Below are 23,271 nucleotides of genomic sequence, written 5' to 3' on the forward strand. Positions count from 1 at the left end.
ATCAAATTACCAATGGCATTTTTTACGGAGCTAGAACAAATCATCTTAAAATTTGTATGGAGACACAAAAGACCCCGAATAGCCAAAGCAGTCTTGAGGGAAAAAAATGGAGCTGGAGGAAACAGACTCCCTGACTTCAGACTATACTACAAAGCTACAGTAATCAAGACAATATGGTACTGGCACAAAAACAGAAACATAGATCAATGGAACAAGATAGAAAGCCCAGAGATTAACCCACGCACCTATGGTCAACTAATCTATGACAAAGGAGGCAAAGATATACAATGGAGAAAAGACAGTCTCTTTAATAAGTGGTGCTGGGAAAACTGGACAGCTACATGTAAAAGAATGAAATTAGAATACTCCCTAACACCATACACAAAAATAAACTCAAAATGGATTAGAGACCTAAATATAAGACTGGACACTATAAAACTCTTAGAGGAAAACATAGGAAGAACACTCTTTGACATAAATCACAGCAAGATCTTTTTTGATCCACCTCCTAGAGTAATGGAAATAAAAACAAAAATAAACAAGTGGGACCTAATGAAACTTCAAAGCTTTTGCACAGCAAAGGAAACCATAAACAAGACGAAAAGACAACCCTCAGAATGGGAGAAAATATTTGCAAATGAATCAACGGACAAAGGATTAATCTCCAAAATATATAAACAGCTCATTCAGCTCAATATCAAAGAAACAAACACCCCAATCCAAAAATGGGCAGAAGACCTAAATAGACATTTCTCCAAAGAAGACATACAGACGGCCACGAAGCACATGAAAAGATGCTCAACATCACTAATTATTAGAGAAATGCAAATCAAAACTACAATGAGGTATCACCTCACTCCTGTTAGAATGGGGATCATCAGAAAATCTACAAACAACAAATGCTGGAGAGGGTGTGGAGAAAAGGGAACCCTCTTGCACTGTTGGTGGGAATGTAAATTGATACAGCCACTCTGGAGAACAATATGGAGGTTCCTTAAAAAACTAAAAATAGAATTACCATATGACCCAGCAATCCCACTACTGGGCATATACCCAGAGAAAACCGTAATTCAAAAAGACACATGCACCCGAATGTTCATTGCAGCACTATTTACAATAGCCAGGTCATGGAAGCAACCTAAATGCCCATCAACAGACGAATGGATAAAGAAGATGTGGTACATATATACAATGGAATATTACTCAGCCATAAAAAGGAACGAAATTGAGTCATTTGTTGAGACGTGGATGGATCTGGAGACTGTCATACGGAGTGAAGTGGGTCAGAAAGAGAAAAACAAATATCATATATTAATGCATGTATGTGGAACCTAGAAAAATGGTACAGATGAGCCAGTTTGCAGGGCAGAAGTTGAGACACAGATGTAGAGAATGGACATATGGACACCAAGGGGGGAAAACTGCGGTGAGGTGGGGATGGTGGTGTGCTGAATTGGGCGATTGGGATTGACATGTATACACTGATATGTATAAAGTTGATGCCTAATAAGAACCTGCAGTATAAAAAAACAAACAAAACAACTAATACTAAACTTTCATTGGGTTATTTGTATGGAAATATGTTAATATAAATGTTTCAGACATTACATGAAATTCCTAAAAATCTTATATTTGTATTTGTATGGAAATATGTATGGAAATATGTTAATATAAATGTTTCAGACATTACATGAAATTTCTAAAAATCTTATATTTGTATTTGTATGGAAATATGTATGGAAATATGTTAATATAAATGTTTCAGACATTACATGAAATTTCTAAAAATCTTATATGTTCTGGTATAATGTTATAAGTAATAATCCTAGTTATTACTTTAAAATGTATATCTCAGAAATAACTAATTTTCTTGTCAACTGCATTATTATGAACTTTCATCAAATCTTTTACCGTGGTCATTTTTAAGTCTTTTGTCATTTACAGACAGTTCTGGGTGTACTCTGATGATTTTGCAAATATGTTCCTATAAAAGGGTTTCATCTTCAAGAAATTCATGGAAAAGACTCTGACAAGTACAGGTTTCTGGTAACTGACTGTACTGCTGAACTGAATGAATAAGCATTTTCAGAACTCTGATGAAAAACTGATGAACTCATAAAAGTGCTAACAAAAGATCAAGATGAAAAAAAAACAATTAATTACATGGGACTGAGTGAACTGATGAGGATGAGTATAATTTTTGTGACTTTCTGTCTGAATTAAAAAAAAAAAAAAAATCCCACAAGGACTCAGAGGCAAAGAATATACAAATCAATTTTCACTGCAAAGTAAAGGAGCTGTTACAGTGGAGGATTACTGGACTGAATGTCAATATTATGACATAGTATGAGTGTGTTTCATGTTTGGTAATTGCAATCATTGTTGCTTTTGTTGTGGTCATCCATGTACAATGCTTGGTGTCAGTCTATTTATCTCTTGTAAAAATAAAATACAGTGTGTGTGTGTGAAAAAAATAAAAATAAAAAAATAAAACTCAATAATAGCTGCATTGATCCTTTGCACTAACATTCTTCAGAATGTACGCATTTATTGCCTGAATGTGGGATGCACTACTTCCCCCTCCAGGTGCCTGGTGTGCCACCCGGATATGTGCTCACCTTTTCCTCTTTTGAACACAGTACAGACATGTTATCTCTCACCTGAGCCTCTCTACCTGCCCTTATCTCTGCACAGTGTTTTCTTCTCTTCATTACAATCTTTATCTAATTCCAGCTAGTCTTTTCTGTTTTTGCTAAGGTATCACATCTTCAGAGGAGTGTTCCTGATCCCCCTACCTCTACCCAAATTTGTCTATTCTCTAATAACAAATATCTTGTGCATATCCATATTCTAGCACTTTCCATTTTGTATTGTCATTGTGTGCTTGTCTCTCTTTTGGAGACAGAAAGTAAGTCTGATTCAACTTTATTAACAACTAGTAGTGCTTGTCATGTATCAATAATGTAATAATTATTTTTGGATGGAAGGATGGAAAAAGGACCACTGTTGTTCACTGAAATAATTTTATAGCCATACAAAGTAGAAAGATTAGAGTAGTTAATGTAATCAAATATTGGTGGCCAGCATACAGACTGATTTCTGCTCTTTCAGTATATTTATTCCCTAAGTATGAATTTATCTTTGAAAGGTATTTCTCAAAGTGTGAGCAATAACTCCCTTAAGAAAATATTTCTTCATAAAATGTGTAAGACACATGAAATTTTATAACTGCTGTAGCAATAGACAGAGTGCTACACTAGAAATATAAGAAGATTATTCAAAGATGGGCCATTAAGTGGAGCACAGTTTGAATTATCTAAGGCTGATGACATGAATATCTTTGTAGACTTAAAATAAAACAATAAGTAATACATTGTGTGATCATAATTAGCTATTATCATATTCTTATAATGTTAACTTACATCAAAGTACTTATAAAAATTTATTCAGATTATCCACATTTGTAAATTCCTCTTTTTTACGGGTTGTTTCCTTTTTAAAAAAAATTTGCCAATGCATGAAAATAGATATATTTAGAATTTTAGGGTAAGTTTTGTTTATATCGTGGATTTTCTAATGATAAACTCTTTAAAGTGGTACTTATCTTTTGAAGGTTATTTAAAACACTCTGTCACTCTTGGGAAACAGTCTAATTGCTAGCAAAATGGCTTTATCAATTAAACTGGAAGTTATAAAATATCCTATTTACACTTTGATTTTATGTCTTTGTAATTTGCCCTCTAATCTCATTGGCCACTCATTTTCAGTATCTTTTACTCTTTTCTCAGGTCTTTAAAGATTAAAATGTTTTAGTATTTAGTTCTTAGACTTGTTCTTTGTTGTCAGCTTTTACTTTAGGTTACCTCATCAATTGAATGATTTTATGTGCCTTAACCTTGATGATTATTAAATGTGTATTTCAAGTCCTGACTTCTCCCAATGAACTTCACACTCAATTATCTAACTGTCTATGAGATCTATCGAATGTCTAATATACATCTCAAACTTAAGATTTCCAAAACTCTGCTCTTATTTTCCACCTACACTCAAATCTGCTCTGTCTCAGTTATTCTCATCCCAGTGAATCACAAATCTAAACTTTAGAAGGCATGTAGGTCAAAAACTTAAGTAATTTTTGAATAATTCCTCTCTCTACATTTATAGATATCCATCACAAAGCAAATGCTCTTAGCTTTAACTTCAGACTTCCCTTCACCAACAAATTTCTATAATATTCTTTGTCACCAACCAAGAGCAAGCACCACCATTGCTCACCCATCCCACTGCAATAGCATCCTAGTTATCTTTTTACTTCAACCGTGATCATCTCTCTCATAATATACACACACAAACTTTTCAACATCGCTGCATGACTGAGACTTTTAAATTTCAAAACTGTTGGAATCTTCCAGTGCTAGCCTTTTTCACAAAGAGAAAAATTTTAGTTTTTACAGTGTTCTACAAGGTGCCACAGTTCTTAGTTTACTATAGTAACCTTGCTACCACATATACTTCTGCCCCAGGCTGTTCCAGCATCTCAGAACACAATTTTATGGAATCTCATTGGCTGCAGAGATTACTTTATGGAGAATTAGCACATTTACATAACTAAGTTTTTCTATCCTAGAATGAGCTGTATGTATTTTCCTGTTTTTCTTTTTTAATATAGTTTTTCCCACAAATGAATCTGTACATTTCTTATATTTCCCTCTATGTTTTATTTGTTATATCTCTAGCCTTTGTTATTATTCTTAATGTGCACTCAATGTTTTTTACAATTATGTTTTCTAATTAATTATTATCTGACTACATCAGGGTTTTTCAATCTTGGCACAATTTAATATTTTGGGCTGATAATTCACTGTAGACACAGGTTGTTCTGTGCATTGTAGGGTATCTAGCAGAATCGTTGGCCTTTATGCAATAGATGGTCAGTAGCATTGCTCCGACTGTGATAACTAAAAAATGCCTCCAGATATCTTGTGAGGCACAGAATTGCCCATGGTTGAGAAGCACTGATCTTTATGAAAGTACAGATGGGTTCTTATGTGCTGCATGCAGCTCATTCTCATTTGGTCTAAATGTTTCCCATGTTCCATATAATCTTAATTGGTTCTTAATTTGAAAACTTATGGGACCTAACATATTGGCTATAAGAGATAGACATGTCAAGAGATTTCCTCAGAGCCTCACATACATTAAGTCCATGATTCCCAGTAATCATAAGTCTACCAGTTTATGTGCTTTAGCCAGCACTAAGTAATTGAAAGCGCAAGGGCATTGGGGACCTATAACCTGGTTGTGGTTCTTAACTCCATTGTCTAGTGGGTATACAGTTTCATAGACATAATTTAAACTCTTTAAGTCTCCATTTTCTCATCTGTAAATGGGAGGTGGAAGCAGCTGCTTTACACAAGTGTTTTGAAGTTTAGTAATGATATATGTGCGATCCAGAACACATATTAGACCAATATATGTGGCAATTGGGAGCTCTCCATAAGGCCTAAGGACGGGACTGCAGAGGTGGAAAATAAATATTCCTTGATCAGCACTGCACTGGGCAGTGCATTATATTTACCACTTTATTGAGTGCTCTCTCTAGGGATTATGGAAAACTGAATTTTCAAATGTGTGATATCTAGACCCTGTCTTTAAGAAGTTCACTGACAGGTAAAAAGAAACAGTGACAGTACAAGGTGGCCTGCACATAATAAGTAAATGAATTATACCAATACAGGGAACAGATACAGAGGGGTGATATTTCTGTGATGCCTCATCTCAAGAGTAAGAATTGATGTGATAAAAATGATTATCCTTATGTAAAATATTAATTTGGTAAAATAACAATTGGTTTACAATTCCAAAATTTCCATCAATAATCCACGTCTCTGGAAATTTCCTTTTGGGGTTAGCTATTTGTGTTAAGTAATGAACCCTTTTAACCAAACTCAAAAAATACCTTGGAGGGACTCATACAAGTTGTTTCTTCCTTAGTCTGCTAAACAGCATAAAATAACTAACCAGAGAGTTAAGAAGGATTTGCAGTTGTTTGGCAAAGTTAGGATTAGCAGGACATGAAAAGAAAATAAACATCAGCTGGCCTAGAGCTACTACCTCTTCCTGAAGCCCCAGATTTGATAAGGGGAAAGAGCTATAATTTACAGCAGGAATTAATTTATTCACCAAATAATCATTTTTAATTTTTAGAAAAAATTCAGAATGTTTTACATGATTCTTTTGTTGATAGTTGATCAAAAGTAGGCCTTCCCATGCCAATACACAAATCCAAGAAATCAGACTTCAGGAAAAGAAAAAGAAAAAAAAAAAAGTAGATACACTGTCTGCTTTAAGGTTGTCACTTTTTTTTTTTTTTAATTAAGAAAATGAGACCCAGAGTGATGAAATGACTTGTTCATAGTAACATACTTCTTTTCTTTTAAAGAGAAAGTTAGAACACACTTATCCCCACACTTAGCCACTGTTTTTTCTATTATATTTGCTCCTTTTCCACATAATTCACTTTGTCATTTTTTTTTTTTTTTTTAATGAATGGTGCTTGGATCAGTTCCAGAGGCAAATGCACCTTCAGCTCCATTTCAGGAGTCCATCCTGTAATTGTAACACCTGATCTCTGTCCCAGTGCCTGAACCCAATCACTGTAGATAATTTGAGTTGACTGAAACTCCTCAAGTCAGCCACTGACCCTCTTCATTCACAGTATGCCACTGTGATAGGCAAGGTTGGTCACTGCCACTTTAAATTAGTGGTTTATCTTGAGTCCTGGAGAATGCAAGTTCTTTCGGGGGGAAAGGATGATGAATCACACGGCAGGGAACAAATGTAACTGTGATTAATGGGACATTACACAACAACAAAAAAATAGAACCAACTGTGCACAGAGATAACTGGAACCACAAAGACTAACTTATTGTCTAAGTTGATGTAATTAACTTCAAGCCCCTTCAGAGCCTGGCTGGCTGATTCCAGTGAGCCTTTCCATTGTGCTGGTAATAATGACAAAATTGTGGCTCCTTAGTTCAAATACTATCCTATTAAGGACTATTTTTCTCCAATGCTTGGCACTGATAAAATGTCTAAGACTAAGATATGGCAATTTGAAGTAGCACAGTTATAAGCAACTGTTCAGATTCATCCAACTTTCCCTTTTTCCCAGCGAAGACAATGGAAGACCACTCGTCTTATGATATATGAGCTTCCTCAAATATATCAATGAAGAAGGGCTTACTGATTATCTTTTTTTTGGAGGGGGGTTGTTCTGAGTTAAAAGAAAAGAAGTTTTTAGAAAATGTCATATTACAGTAACTATGATAAAGAAAGATTTCTGTTTTATTATCATGATCCAATAGCATAACTTATCCTGTCCATGCAAGTACGTTTCTCTCATTCATAGGAAATAAGTAATTGCTTTGTCTATTAGAAGGAATGGTTGGCTTGAATACTTATGAGAAAGTATTATGGATTCAGAAATTATTTTGCACACTTTAAATAAAGAATATTAGCGTTATGTATATTTTCATCCATTGAAATCTTGTCCACATTCTTCAGTTAGCAATGTTTGAATGAGATTCTGCATTTAAGAATGCTTGCCAACCTCCTTGTAAAATTTGGAGGCTTCCCAAATATTTGATACCTGTTTCATTTCATGTTTTTGGAATTGTTTGTCTACTCCCACAGGCTAACAGAATAGCAAATACTTCCTCTAAAATTCTGAGATATGATATATTCAGAATACCAATTTTTTTTCCAACTGCCAGGTGTGTTTTTCTCCTCCTGACTTTGAAATTATAATAACATCACATAATTTATAGTGTATTTATCCTTTACAAATAATATTAATCTAATTGATTCTATCAGGATAGATGTTAGAGAGTAGAGGTGTGCTATGAGTGAAAGAGCGTGGACTCTGGGGTCACCTATCTACGTGTGACTTTTAGATCACTTAATTTTTCATATTAGTATTAAGTAACTTATTTTCTCTCTCTGAGTCTCATTTTCCTTGTCCATTAAAAGCGGGTAATAATATTTACTTCATAGAAGTTTCTGAATACCGAAAGAGACCTTGTATGCATGGTATGCTATGAAATCATTCAACTATTTATTTCCACTATTCCCACACTTTCTTTACTGGAAGAAAGCATGATGTTTTATTTATCTTTGTGTTTCCCGAGAAAAGAGAAAGAAATGAGGTAATATAGCTTTTATTAAGAACATACCGCAATTCAATTTCTGTTGTAGTTCATTTCACATACATCAGATTATTCAAAAGGTATTATCTCAATTTTTGCAAGTAAGGAAAGAAGATGTTGGGAATATTAAATAAATGATTAAAAAAGTGTCCAGGCCAGTGCTTTAAGTTTAACAAATGATTTCTGAAATGAAACATGAAATGCAAGTATGATGAGACACCATGGGTGAGCATTCTCTAATCTGTATGTCACTCAGGGTCCCATGCCAAGCTTCAGAACAGGCCCAAGGTCCTGCATATGCAGGCAGCTCCAGCCACATGTGTAGTCCTTCAGCCTTAGTTCTACTTGGTTCATATCCACTCTCCACTCTTCCTTCCTTGAATCAATTTCACTCTGCTACTGACCCTACTGCCATCAGTATTGCTCCTCATTCTTCAACTTCCATAGTAGGCTCTTTGCTCTTGATAATGACAGTCATTCCCCCAGCTATAACTTTGATTCCTATCCATGGTTCTGGTCTTCACCAACTCTCTGCATCAATGACTGCTACAAACAAACATCTTTCCAAACTTGAGTTGCTTTGGCAATCCTCTTATCATTACTTCCTCTTTTGTTAGGCTCACACCTAGTGCATCTTGTTCAGTTAAAAAGGAAATATAGTGTCAAAGAAAGATTATTCAGTGGCACTTGTTAAAGCATAGTTTGAAAGACTTTATTCAAGGGAGGACCATCATGGTAGGAATAGGGACCATTGTGTTGGAATTTTACAGTGATGGAGAGAGTTTGGACTCAACTCTGAATACAGCATGTGCAAGTGGGAATTTATGGCCAAGGATTAGGGTGGAGGTCAGTGGATGGAAAATTAGTTAGAGGAAACCTCAGGAGTAAGGAGGATTCTGGTTTAACTGATCTAACATGATTCTTGCTGAAGGCATGCAGGGTGATCAGCCTTCACCTAGGGGATGGTGGAGGTGAGAAACCCAATCAGATATTGAAGATAATTAGATATTGAGTGTGGGAGTTCTGGTTAAACTGACTAATCAGGATTCTTGCTAAAATTAGACAATGCAGAGAGGATAACAGAAGTCCAAAAGTCAAGCCTAGTTGAAAAAAGAGTTCAGGGAAATATGAGTAGAATTTGCTCAATGAGAGAATCTTTGTCTCTAGACAAATGAATGAATGAAGTGAAACAACAATGGTTTGTTTCAAGTTGCAAAGTTAGCTATGGGACCAGATCTATTTTCTGCCTTAGCCTGAACTATGGCCATTTCTACTAGACCACTGCTTTTCAACAGGGGGGTGATTTTACCCCTCACAGCACATTTGGCAATATCAGGAGATATTTTCTGGTTGTAATGCTACTGGCATCTAGTAAGTAGAGATCAAGAATGCTGTTAGAACATGCTATAATGCACAGGACACCTCCACAAACAAAGAGTTATCTGGTCTCAAATGTCAGCAGGGCTATGGTTGAGAAATTCTACCCTGGATTAAAGTACTGAATCATGAGGAAGCAGGAAGAAGTCTCCCTTGTGATTTTACTACTTTTTATACATGTGAGAACAGCTTTGTAGAGCTATGATTAAAAATGCAAGTCATGAGCTAAGAGTTCTATTTACATATTTCCTATTGATTTACTTTGTGGTTTCCTATTCATCACTTTACTCCCAATCACAAACATTTACTGAAAAGCCCAGGCATGTCACTATAAAGGAGGCATTAAGGAAACAGAGGTTTTCTGTATCAGCACTGACCACTTGTGCACCTCTGCAGATACTATTCACCTCAGTGCTCATTTGCCCTTTGCAGATACAAAAATAAATAAATAAATTCTCCAATTTCCCATTTATATTATGGTTATAACATCCACAGAGTCGGTATCTAAGTGTTACATATGCTATTGGCCAAGTATTAAATAATGCAATCTAAATTAATAATGTATTGTAATAAAATGTTCTTTATCACCATTTTATTTGTACTGTTTTATTAATCCTTCTTTTGCTTGTTTTCTTTATTCTTTTCTTTCTGCCAGCCACCTGGCCTCAAATGTTGCACTAATTACTTACCAAATCTCAGTTACTCTCACATCTTTCTAGCTTATTTTTCTTCTCGTTTCTCAGCCTTAACTCTCTTTTATCTTAATCTTAGATTGGTATTTTTTGCTATCTTTTTCATCTCCTCTTCAATTAGTCTCTTTTCTCTCCTTTTCCACTAATCTTTTCTGCTCTCTTTAAAAAAAAAGTGTCCCCAGAGTGTTATAAAAAAAAAAGAGGGAAATGGAAAAAGGGCAGACAATTGTCAAACTCATAGTTACTTTCTTTAATTCTCTTCTGTAAAATTACTAATCATATTTCCAAGGAATAGACAATGGTGACAGCCAGACAGCCCATACCTTAAGGAAGAAGGGAGACTTACACAAACCACAGACCCCTCAGGGCATGGAGCATAAGGCTGTGAGGCTGGTGGTAGGAAATGCCTTTGAGATTCAATTGAACATTCACTCATGAAACTGTAAACATGAAAGTCAATCTTCCCACTGCTGGGTTCCTCACTGCCTTCAGAATAAGGCTGTTGAAGGTTTGGCTCTTATCTCTTTATTCCCTTTATTTATATATTGGACCCAAATGCCCTTCTCTGCAGCCAGTTGAGACACCTGGTGTTCCCTGAATGCACCATGTTGGTTTCATGTCCTTATGTCTTTATATCCAACATTTTTCCTATTAGGAGGACACCCTTTTCCTGGTTCTCTGCCTAGAACATTTCTGTTCATCTTTAAATATTTAGCTAAGAAAAGTCCCCTCCATTGTGTTTCCATATATTGCGTACTGATCTTAATTATCTGAATGTATTTGTCTGTTGTTTTATTTTCTGTACTATGTTATAAACTTTTAGTGGGGGTTGGGGCTGTGACTTTTGCTTTTTCTCTCTAACATCAATCACATGATTTTGCTCAGTAGATGGACAATGAATGGCAGCTGATAGAATAAATGGTTGGAAAGAAAATGTGTGAAAATTACCAAGAAGAAGGGAGGTCCTAATGGGATGCACTCTTTGTGTACAAATGTCACAGGAATGGAAACAACAGCGATACTAATTTGCCACAAAATACCTTTCAGTGCATGGGAAAAAATAATATACCAACTAGCTAGGAATTATGGGAAGAAACGTCTGTCATTTATTTTTTCATTTGGAACACTTGGACTTATAATCAGTCATCTCTTTTTTTGGTTAAATAAAATCATTTCCTCCTTTAAGGTAATTTCATTATAATTATTAAATATGTATATTCTAAAGGGAATTAGAACTAAACTCTACTTATGTATATGTAAAACTTATTTATTGCATGAGCTAGACTTGTACCACTTTATTCTTTCTCACCAATGTCTTTCCAAAGCACCTTACTTGAGTTGATTTTCCCCAAACTTGGATGATATTAAAGTTAAAAATAAGTTCTCTGGTTACATTCAAGTAATTAAAAAGAGTTTATTAAAGGAAGTTCTTCTCAATATACTATCAAACCACATATTACTCAATTTTAAAAAGCTTAGGGAACCCTAACTTAAATCAGAAAACTTGAGATGGGGAAGGAACTATTTTTTTTTCCCTCTCTTTTTCATTCATTCATTTTCTCCTCCAACTCATCACTGCTGTTTTGGGTTCTTTCTGGGTAGGAATAAATAAAGGTACAAGAGTTAAGGGAGAGAAAAATCTTTTATGGATTTAAATTTTTTAATTTGGCCCAGGTGTTCTTTGTATGTGGCTAATTCCCTTCTCTTGTGCTATTTTATTTGAGAGGGAGTAGTTATTTGAAGTGCCTATATAATTTCTCTCAGTTCCAGTTTTCTTGGTCTAGGTAATGACTCATTTCAGTCACTTCTTAACTTTCAAACCCTCACTTCCCATCATCCTTTCCATTGTTGGGTCACCTTACCCATCTAGTCTGCTTTCTTGGATGAATTCCTCTAGACCACTCTGTCTACCTTCCTTCCACAGGGTGCCCATATGTCCCAACTGGAAATGCCTTGCTATACTTTCTTGTCACAGGTTGTTCTCAATGTACCCCATGTCTCATCTATGCTGCTGGCAGAAAAGACTTCTCAAAGCAAGTGTCAAGTGCCATTTGCTATGTCCCTCATCCTCCTGGCAACACGCATCAGGCTTTCTAAATGGTCACTTCGTTTGAGTAACTAGACTACTTCTCATCTGATCTTCCGTATTGGTATTGGCTGATGGGCCATGGTACTCTGGAGATTAATTTCAAAGAAATCTTTCCATCATTATAAGTCATTGGTGATTTTCCCCTTGGCTGCAAAGAGATTTTCTTATCACTAGCTCTGCTCCTTAATCCTATCACAGAATGACCTGGCTGAAACAGATTCTCCTTTGCTTGTGACCAGAAACAAACATATTTTGTATTTTAAGTGGCACCAGTGTAAGATGTCAATCTGAGCTCCTGCTGACACCTTAGAAATGCAATGTTCCTCTTTTTAGGCTTTTAGCTGGACAGAGCCTTGTATGTTGCAGGGTGGTCAATAATCTATAGCAAATAGCAACATTTTTTACTAGTGCTATAAAGACTGAGTATCTGTTAGCATCTGCTGCATAACAATCTCTCCTAAAAGTTATGGCTTAACAATTCTGCAGATTGGTAATTTGGACTGGGCTTGGCTGGGTGACTTTTCCAGTCTATTAGGCTCATTTGTGCAGCTGTGATCAGCTACCAGTTTTGCTGGGGCATCTCAGTAGAATAACTGTCCCTGCTTCATATGACACTGCATGCTCTGGCATGTTAGGATAGATGTCTTCACATGCTAGTGACAAGGATCTAAGAGAAAGCAGGAAGAGAGTAGATGCACTCAAGTCCCCTTGATCCACATTGACCCTTTCACTGCATTCTCTTGCCAGAGCAAGTTACAAAGCTAACCTGGGTTTTAGAGGAGTGGAAATAGATGTTCCTTTGTGATAAGGCATGGATACAGGAAGGGGAATCATTTTAGCCATTTTGTAAGCAGTCTATTACAGATGGTCTAATGTATCTCTCTTTATCCTGTGCCAATATCCATACATCCGTTTATCACTGGTGATGAAATCTACAGGCTGGAAATTATGAATGGGCAGGTAATATGAGAAGTAAAACTCAGATCATCTATGGGATCATTTAACAAAATAGGGAAGTAAAAGCTCAAATGGAGGGTTAAAATCTAACAATTTCTAATGTTCTGTGGTTGTATTTTTTTGTGAGTCCAGTTTTGAAACAATGAGATCTTGAATTTTGTTTTATGGTTATTATGTGACTATTTTCACATCTTTTTTTCTAAATTTAGGTAATTTTCTTACAATTCTCAAATTATGAGGATTGCCTTTACTTCTCCTAAGAAAATGTTCAACGTAGTGTAACTAACAAATAACAGATATAAACGTATTTATGAAGTTTAGCAATTGAAATGTGATGTGTCTGTAAGTTATCATTTTTTGTTGTTCTTTACATGTTAGACTGGAAAACACCCAAAGACATGATTTTACTCTCACATTCCCCAGAGTTCACTTTTGTTTGAGATTTATGTATTTATTTTTAACTTTTATTGGAGTATGGTTGATTTACCATGTTGTGTTAGTTTAGGTGCACAGCAAAGTGATTCAGTTGTACATAAACATACATTCATTCTTTTTCAGATTCTTTTCTCATATAGGTTATCACAGAATATTGAGTATAATTCCCTGTGCTATACAGTAGGCACTTGCTGGTTATCTATCTTACATATAGTAGTGTGTGGATATTCATCCCAAGCTCCTGATTTATCCCTTCCCCCCAATGTTTCCCCTTTGGTAACCATAAGTTTGTTTTTGATATCTATAAGTCTGTTTCTGTTTTGTAAATAAGTTCATTTTTATCATTTAAAAAAATGGATTCCACATATGAGTGATATCATATGATATTTGTCTTTCTGTGTCTGACTTACTTCACTTAGTATGATCATCTGTAGGTCCATCCATGTTGATGCAAATGACATTATTTCGTTCTGTTTTTAAAATGTTTGAGATTTCTATATGCATTTTACATGCACCAAATTATCCTACAATGATCCATCACCAGTAAAACACTTACAATTTTTCTGTGCTTTTGGTATTGCATTATTAATTGGCAGAAAATTATAAACATGGTTTATGAATTATTTACAAAGTGTGTCTACTGGGAAGGAAGAAATCTGAATACAGGTAATGCAAAAACATGTTTAAGCTCCAGATACTTAGGTTACCATTTGGGGAATCTCTGTTTGAAACATATAATGAGTAGCATGACTTTTCACTAGATATAGATAACTGGAGCTTTCACTGTATTATAAAAAGACTCCTTAAAATTCAAGGCATGATAGAATATTGACAAGTAATACAAGATTTGTAAGCACAGTTCATATTATTTTGCCTATCAAATTAGTAAATATTTTTTAAAGTAAGATAACTGAATAGATACAGTGTTATAGGTTTTCTTTTGCTATAGGAGATAGGAAAATAAATTATCATAATCTGGAAATACAGATGAAATGCCTAAGAATATTCCTGATATTTTGTTTTGGTTGAGGGGTGACAAAAAAAGAGCATCTATCTTCTCTACTTGGGTTCTGATGTAACTTAGAAGTAAGGGAATGGATTCAACAGATGGAGACCGGTTATTACCTTTATTTCTCTCAAAGGCTAGACTGAAGACATAACTTACATGTTAGGCAATTAAGTTTCTTAACACTTGCTAATATTAATGTCCAGAATTAACCTTATCAAACCAGTCATAAACAATAGCTATCCCTATAATATTGGAGGAGAGACCAAGAACTTTTACCAACCTAGGGCACCATCATATCAAAGTTAACTCAGGTACGGAGCATGGTCAAACATTGTAAGGCATGGTCACTGAGCTGACACCAGCAGATGTGCCTTGAGAAAAGCCTTGGTAAGGTAAGATGGCCCTGCAGCAGAAGCTGGGGAATGACTAGGGCTGGATGGAGGTAATGTCAGACAATAATATCTAGACCTTGCAAAATTGAATCTAGTGTAAATTCAAGGCCAACAAGGATAAGTGGCTGAAGACAGAAGCAGGAAGGGAGAAGCTATCTTATAGGCTAACAATTTTTATTAAGAATTTGAGCATAACATATATGGAACATTCTCACACTATCAAATTGCTCTGTGTTTTATACCAGATTGGATAATTATCTATTTTATAACCCTTTCAACATGTAAGGGAGCAACTTAGAATGAAAAAAGGGGGGAGACAGATAAAATAAATAAAAGAACCCAAGTTTATAAGATCAACAAATTTGAAATACGAGTTAAACTTTGGAGCAACACTATGTTAGGCTTGTGGAAAGATCACTCAATTAGAGATCAGGAGCCCTCTGTTCAAAATTTAGTTTATCTACAAAATAGTTGTGTGGTTTTAGGCAATAGCCTTAGCCACTATATTCTGAAACTTGCTCCTCCTACCTTTTTTTTTTTAATTTAGGAATTGGCCAAAGTGACCTTTAAAGAATTATCATATTTTATGATCTTAGATATTGTTTGTAATACATCTCTAATGTAAACCAATACCATAAGAGTAAACATTAGCACCTTTCTACTCACATTAATAATTTTTTTATTAAACTTGATCTCTCTGTATATCTAATTTATAGTAGCCCATATTCAAATTGTTGTCAATTTCTAAAGAGGCAATGCATCTATATTTCTGCAAAATACTTCTTCTTAGGAAGACCTAACTAAATGGTTAAAAGATTAAAAGTTGTCAAAATCGAAACCAAAATAACCTATTTTGATTCCTTATACAACTTTTTCTATTAAATCACTTATAAATAACTTGTTTGTTTATCCTTCTACCTCAAGTCTCCCATGCCCATGCACTTAAGAGAATCAAGGCATTGGGAAAAATCCATTTAGAAAATAGAAAATAGAATAGACAGTAGACAGTTCCAACTATGAGGTTAAAGTTCATTAGGATGTTACTGACTTGTTTTGGTGCTTCTTCTTTGAAATACTTAATATTCTGGATTACTTATTGCTTTGACCTCAAACAACTGTACAAAACTTCAAACACTCTGACCACAGAGACTTGACGATTGCCTCATCATCAGTATTACTTAGATCCTCAAGTGTACTGAACATTTTAGTACTGTTTGTTACACGATATTGTTGGGAATTAGGCAGCTGCCAAGAAACAATGCTTCAATATTCTTTTCCTAGATTTTGATCCAATTGAACAAGCATCAGAAGGTAGAAATCTTTAATAGGTTCTGGAGCCTCAAAATGCCATTGATCAACAGTGTCTGGGAGACAATAAATGAAGGTATTTCTTAAAAGACATACTAGGTCTGTGGACAGACACTTGGGATACTATTCCACTATTTCAGTAAAAGGAGGGGGTGTCCCTACTCTTTTAAAGATTTTATTCGTACAGGGAACCCACAAAGGCAGAACCTGTGCAGGCTTGCAGTGCCAACTATAAGGGATGACTGTATGAACATATACATAGAGAGCCCTGAATCCTTGACTGCAACTCTCCTGAGACTCTAATGCACTCACTGTGCACCACATCTAATGCTGGGATGTGCAGCTTTTCCCTAGGAAGCCTGTCAGGTACTTGGATCTCTCTGTTAAAATAGAGACCTTCTGGACTATCCAAATGGAATGAAACACAGAAAGCAAAAAAAAGGAAATAAAGAAAAGACTGCAAAGACTCAGTAGGAGAGGACTTTCAAGCTGGCAGAGGAGTAAGACATGGAGATCACCTTCCTCTCCACAAACACATTAAAAATACACCCAAAATTTACAAGCAGCTCATGGAGCACAATATCAAAAAAAAAAAGAAAAATCCAATCCAAAAATGGGCAGAAGACCTAAATAGACATTTCTCCAAAGAAGATATACAGACTGCCAACAAACACCTGAAAGTATGCTCAACATCATTAATCACTAGAAAAATGAAAATCAAAACTACAATGAGATATCATCTCACAGATGTCAGAATGGCCTCATCAAAAAATCTACAAACAATAAATGCTGGAGAGGGTGTGGAGAAAAGGGAACCCTCTTGCACTGTTGGTGGGAATGTAAATGATACAGCCACTATGGAGAACAGTATGGAGGTTCCTTTAAAAACTAAAAATAGAACGACCATACGACCCAGCAATCCCACTACTGAGCATATACTCTGAGAAAACCATACTTCAAAAAGAGTCATGTACAAAAATGTTCATTCCAGCTCTATTTACAATAGCCAGAACATGGAAGCAACCTAAATGCCCATCAACAGATGAATGGATAAAGGAAATGTGACACATATATAAAATGGAATATTACTCAGCCATAAAAGGAAATGAAATTGAGTTATTTGTAGTGAGGTGGATGGACGTAAAGTCTGTCATACAGAGTGAAGTAAGTCAGAAAGAGAAAAACAAATACCGTATGCTAACACATAAATATGGAATCTTAAAAAAAAAATACATCTATATGTGGAACAAATCCTACAGAACACCTAGTGAACAGTGGTAGAAGACCTCAGACTTCCCAAAAGCTGTGTGGCTGACAAGGTCTTGGTGCTTCAGCCGGGTGTCAGGCCTGAGCCACTGAGGTGGGAGAGCCAGGTTCAGGACACTGGATCACGAGAGACCTTCAGGCCCCACGTAATATCAACTGGCAAGGGCTCTCACAGAGATCTCCATCACAATGTTAAGACCCAGCTCCACTCAACGATGAGCAAGTTGCAGCACTGGACACCCCACTAGGAAGACAGGAACATAACCCTACCCATTAGCAGAGAGGCTGCCTAAAATCATACTAAGCTCACAGACATCCCAAAACACACCACCAGACATGGTCCTGCCCACCAGAAAGAAAAGTTCCAGCCTCATCCACCAGAACACAGGCACCAGTCCCCTCCACCAGGAAGCTGACACAACCCACTGAACCAAGCTTAGCCACTGGGAGTAGACACCAAAAACAATGGGAACTAAGAACCTGCAGCCTGTGAAAAAGAGACCAAAACACAGTAAGTTAAGCAAAATGAGAAGACAGAGAAATACAAAGCAGATGAAGGAGCAAGGTAAAAACTCACCAGACCAAACAAATGAAGAGGAAATAGGCAGTTTACCTGAAAAAGAATTCAGAGTAATGATAGTAAAGATGATCCAAAATCTTGGAAACAGAAGGGAGAAAATACAAGAAACATTTGACAAGAACCTAGAAGAACTAAAGAGCAAACAAACAATGATGAACAGCACAATAAATGAAGTTAAAAATTCTCTAGAAGGAATTATTAGCAGAATAACTGAGGCAGAAGAACGGATAAGTGACCTGGAAGATAAAAGAGTGGAAATAACTACTACAGAGCAGAATAAAGAAAAAAGAATGAAAAGAACTGAGGACAGTCTCACAGACTTCTGGGAAAACATTAAATGCACCAACATTCGAATTATAGGGGTCCCAGAAAAGAAGAGAAAAAGAAAGGGACTGAGAAAACATTTGAAGAAATTATAGTTGAAAACTTCCCTAATATGGGACAGGAAATAGTCAGTCAATTCAGGAAGGGCAGAGAGTCCCATACAGGATAAATCCAAGGAGAAACACATCGAAACACATATTAATCAAATAGAAAGAAAAAATATTAAAAGCCACAAAGGAAAAGCAACAAATAACATACAAGGGAATCCCCATAAGGTTAACAGCTGATCTTTCAGCAGAAACTCTGCAAGCCAGAAGGGAGTGGCAGGACATATTTAAAGTGATAAAAGGGAAAAACCTACACCCAAGATTACTCTACCCAGCAAGGATCTCATTCAGATTCGACAGAGAAATTAAAACCTTTACAGACAAGCAAAAGCTAAGAGAATTCATCACCACCAAACCAGCTTTACAACAAATGATAAAGGAAAGTCCCTAGGCAGGAAATAAAAGAGAAGGAAAAGACCTACAAAAAAAACCCCAAAACAACAAAGAAAATGATAATAGGAACATACATATTGATGATTACCTTAAATGTACATGGACTAAATGCTCCAACCAAAAGACATAGACTGGCTGAATGAATACAAAAACAAGACCTGTACATATAATGTCTACAAGAGACCCACTTCAGACCTAGGGACACGTACAGACTGAAAGTGAGGAGATGGAAAAAGATATTCCGTGCAAATGGAAATCAAAAGAAAACTGGAGTACCAATTCTCACATCTCACAAAATAGACTTTAAAATAAAGTCTATTTCAAGAGACAAAGAAGGACACTACATAATGATCAAGGGATCAGTCGAGGAAGAAGATATAACAATTGTAAGTATTTATGCACTCAACATAGGAGCACTTCAATACAGAAGACAAATGCTAACAGCCTTGAAAGGGGAAATCAACAGTAACACAATATTAGTAAGGGACTTTAACACCCCACTTTCACCAATGGACAGTTCAACCAAAATGAAAATAAATAAGGAAACACAAGCTTTAAAAGACACATAAAACAAGATGCACAATTCATATTTATAGGACATTCCATCCAAAAACAACAGAATACACTTTCTTCTCAAGTGCTTATGGAATAGTCTCCAGGATAGAATATATCTTAGGTCCAAAATCAAGCCTTGGTAAATTTAAGAAAATTGAAATTGTATCAAGTATATTTCTGACCACAACACTATAAAACTAGATATCAATTACAGGAAAAAAAAACTGTAAAAACTAAAAACACATGGGGGCTAAACAATATGCTACTAAGAGATCAAGAGATCACTGAATAAATCAAAGAGGAATTCAAAAATTACCAAAAAAAAAAAAAGAATGAGAATGAAAACATGATGGCCTAAAACCTATGGGATACAGCAAAGGCAGTTTTAAGAAAGAAGTTTACAGAAATACAATCCTACCTCAAGAAACAAGAAAAATCTCCAATAAATAACTTAACCTTACACCTAAAACAATTAGAGAAAGAAGAAGAACAACAAAAAAACCTCCAAAGTTAGCAGAAGGAAATAAATAATAAGGGTAAGATCAGAAATAAGTGAAAAAGAAATGAAGGAAATGATCACAAAGATCAATAAAACTGAAAGCTGGTTCTTTGAGAAGATAAACAACTTGATAAAGCATTAGCCAGACTCATCAAGAAAAAAAAGGAGAAGACTCAAATAAACAGAATTTGAAATGTAAAAGAAGTAACAACTGACACTGCAGAAATACAAAGGATCATGCGAGATTACTACAAGCAACTATATGCCAATAAAATAAACAACCTGGAAGAAATGGACAAATTCTTAGAAAAGCACAACCTTACGAGACTGAACCAGGAAGGAAGAGAAAATATAAACAGACCAATCACAAGCACTGAAATTGAAACTGTGATTAAGAATCTTCCAACAAACAAAAGTCCTGGACAAGATGGCTTCACAGGTGAATCCTATCAAACACTTAGAAAAGAGCTAACACCAATCTGTTCCAAACTTTTCCAAAATATAACAGAGGGAGGAACACTCCCTAACTCATTATACAGGATGAAAATCACCCTGAAACCAAAACCAGACAAAGAAGTCACAAAAAAAGAAAACTAGAAACCAATATCACTGATGAACATAGATGCAAAAATCCTCAACAAAATACTAGCAAACAGAATCCAGCAGCACATTAAAAGGATCATACACCATGATCAAGTGGGGTTTATCCCAGAAATGCAAAGATTCTTCAATATACACAAATCAGTCATTGTGATCCACCATATTAAGAAATTGAAGGATATAAACCGTATGATAATCTCAATAGATTCAGAAAAAGCTTTTGACAAAATTCAACACCCATTTATGAAAAAAACTGTCCAGAAAGTAGGCACAGAGAGAACTTACCTCTGATAAAACGTACCTCTCATAATAAAGGCAATATATGACAAACCAACAGCCAACATCATTCTCAATGGTGAAAACCTGAAACCACTTCCATTAAGATCAGGAACAAGACAAGGTTGCCCATTCTCACGACTATTATTCAACATAATTTTGGAAATTTTAACCACAGCAATCAGAGAGGAAAAAGAAATAAAAGGAATCCAAACTGGAAAAGAAGTAAAACTGTCACTGTTTGCATGTGACATGATACTATACATAGAGAATCCTAAAGATGCTACCAGAAAACTACTAGAGCTAATCAATGAATTAGGTAAAGTAGCAGGATACAAAATTAATGCACAGAAATCTCTTCCATTCCTATACACTAGTGATGAAAAATCTGAAAGAGAAATTAAGGAAACACTCCCATGTATCACTGCAACAAAAAGAATAAAATACTTAGGAATAAACCTACCTAAGGAGGCAAAAGACCTGTATGCAGAAAACTATAAGACCCTGATGAAAGAAATTAAAGATGATACAAACAGATGGAGAGATATACCATGTTCTTGGATTGGAAGACTCTGTATTGTGAAAATGACTATACTACCCAAAGCAATCTACAGATACAATGTAATCCCTATCAAACTACCCATGGCATTTTTCACAGAACCAGAAAAAAATATTTCACAATTTGTATGGAAACACAAAAGACCCCAAATAGCAAAAGCAAGCTTGAGAAAGAAAAACAGAGCTAGAAAAATCAGGCTCCCTGACTTCAAACAAAGCTACTGTAATTAAAACAGTATGGTACTGGCACAAAAACAGAAATATAGATCAATGGAACCAGATAGAAAGCTCAGAGATAAACCTAAGCACATATGAACACCTTATCTTGGACAAAGGAGGCAAGAATATACAATGGAGAAAAGACAGGCTCTTCAATAAATGGTGCTGGGAAAACTGGACAGCTATATGTAAAAGAATGAAATTAGAACACTCCCTAACACCATACACAAAAATAAACTCAAAATGGATTAAAGACCTAAATGTGAGGTCAGACACTATAAAACTCTTAGAGGAAAACATAGGCAGAACACTCTATGACATAAATCACAGCAAGATCCTTTTTGACCCACCTCCCAGAGAAATGGAAATAAAAACAAAAATAAACAAATGGCATCTAAGGAACTTAAAAACATTTGCACAGCAAAAGGAACCATAAACAAGATGAAAAGACAACCCTCAGAATGGGAGAAAATATTTGCAAACCAAGCAACTGACAAAGGATTAATCTCCAAAATATACAAGCAGCACATGCAGCTCAATATCAAAAAAACAAACAACCCAATCCAAAAATGGTCAGAAGACCTAAATAGATATTTCTCCAAAGAAGATATACAGATTGACAACAAACACATGAAAGGATGCTCAACATCACTAATCATTAGAGAAATGCAAATCAAAACTACAGTGAGCTTTCACCTCACACTGATCAGAATGGCCATCATCAAAACAACTACAAACAGTAAATCCTGGAGAGGGTGTGGAGAAAAGGGAACCATCTTGCATTGTTGGTGGGAATGTAAATTGACACAGCCACTATGGAGAACATTATGGAGGTTCCTTAAAACACTAAAAATAAAACCACCATATAACCCAGCAATCCCACTACTGGGCATATACCCTGAGAAAACCATAATTCAAAGAGTCATGTACCATAATTTTCATTTCAGCACTATTTACGATAGCCAGGACATGGAAGCAACCTAAGTGTCCATCGACAGATGAATGGATAAAGAATATGTGGCACATACACACAATGGAATATTACTCAGCCATAAAAAGAAATGAAATTGAGTTATTTGTAGTGTGGTGTATGGACCTTGAGTCCGTCATACAGAGTGAAATAAGTCAGAAAGAGAAAAAATCAAATACCGTATGCTAACACATATATATGGAATCTAAAAAAAAAAAAAATTGTTCTGAAGAACCTAGGGGCAGGTCAGGAATAAAGATGCAGATGTAGAGAATGGACTTGACCCAGAGAAGGAGAAGGGGAAGCTGGGAGGAAGTGAGAGAGTGGCATGGACAGATATACACTACGAATTGTCAAATAGATAGCTAACAGGAAGCAGCTGCATAGCACAAGGAGTTCAGCTCGGTGCTTTGTGACCACCAGAGGGGTGGGATAGGGAGGGTGGGAGGGAGACGCAA

At 35.7% G+C, this 23,271-nt stretch overlaps 1 long non-coding RNA gene across 1 annotated transcript in view; it reads right to left on the reverse strand.

The window, feature by feature from the left end:
• LOC309660922 overlaps positions 1-23,271 on the reverse strand; it is a 986,598-nt gene that overhangs the window by 356,537 nt on the left and 606,790 nt on the right. The gene's annotated exons all lie outside the window — the stretch shown is intronic.

This window comes from Balaenoptera physalus, assembly GCF_965194825.1.
Source record: "Balaenoptera physalus genome assembly, chromosome: 5".
Lineage (NCBI taxonomy): Eukaryota > Metazoa > Chordata > Mammalia > Artiodactyla > Balaenopteridae > Balaenoptera > Balaenoptera physalus.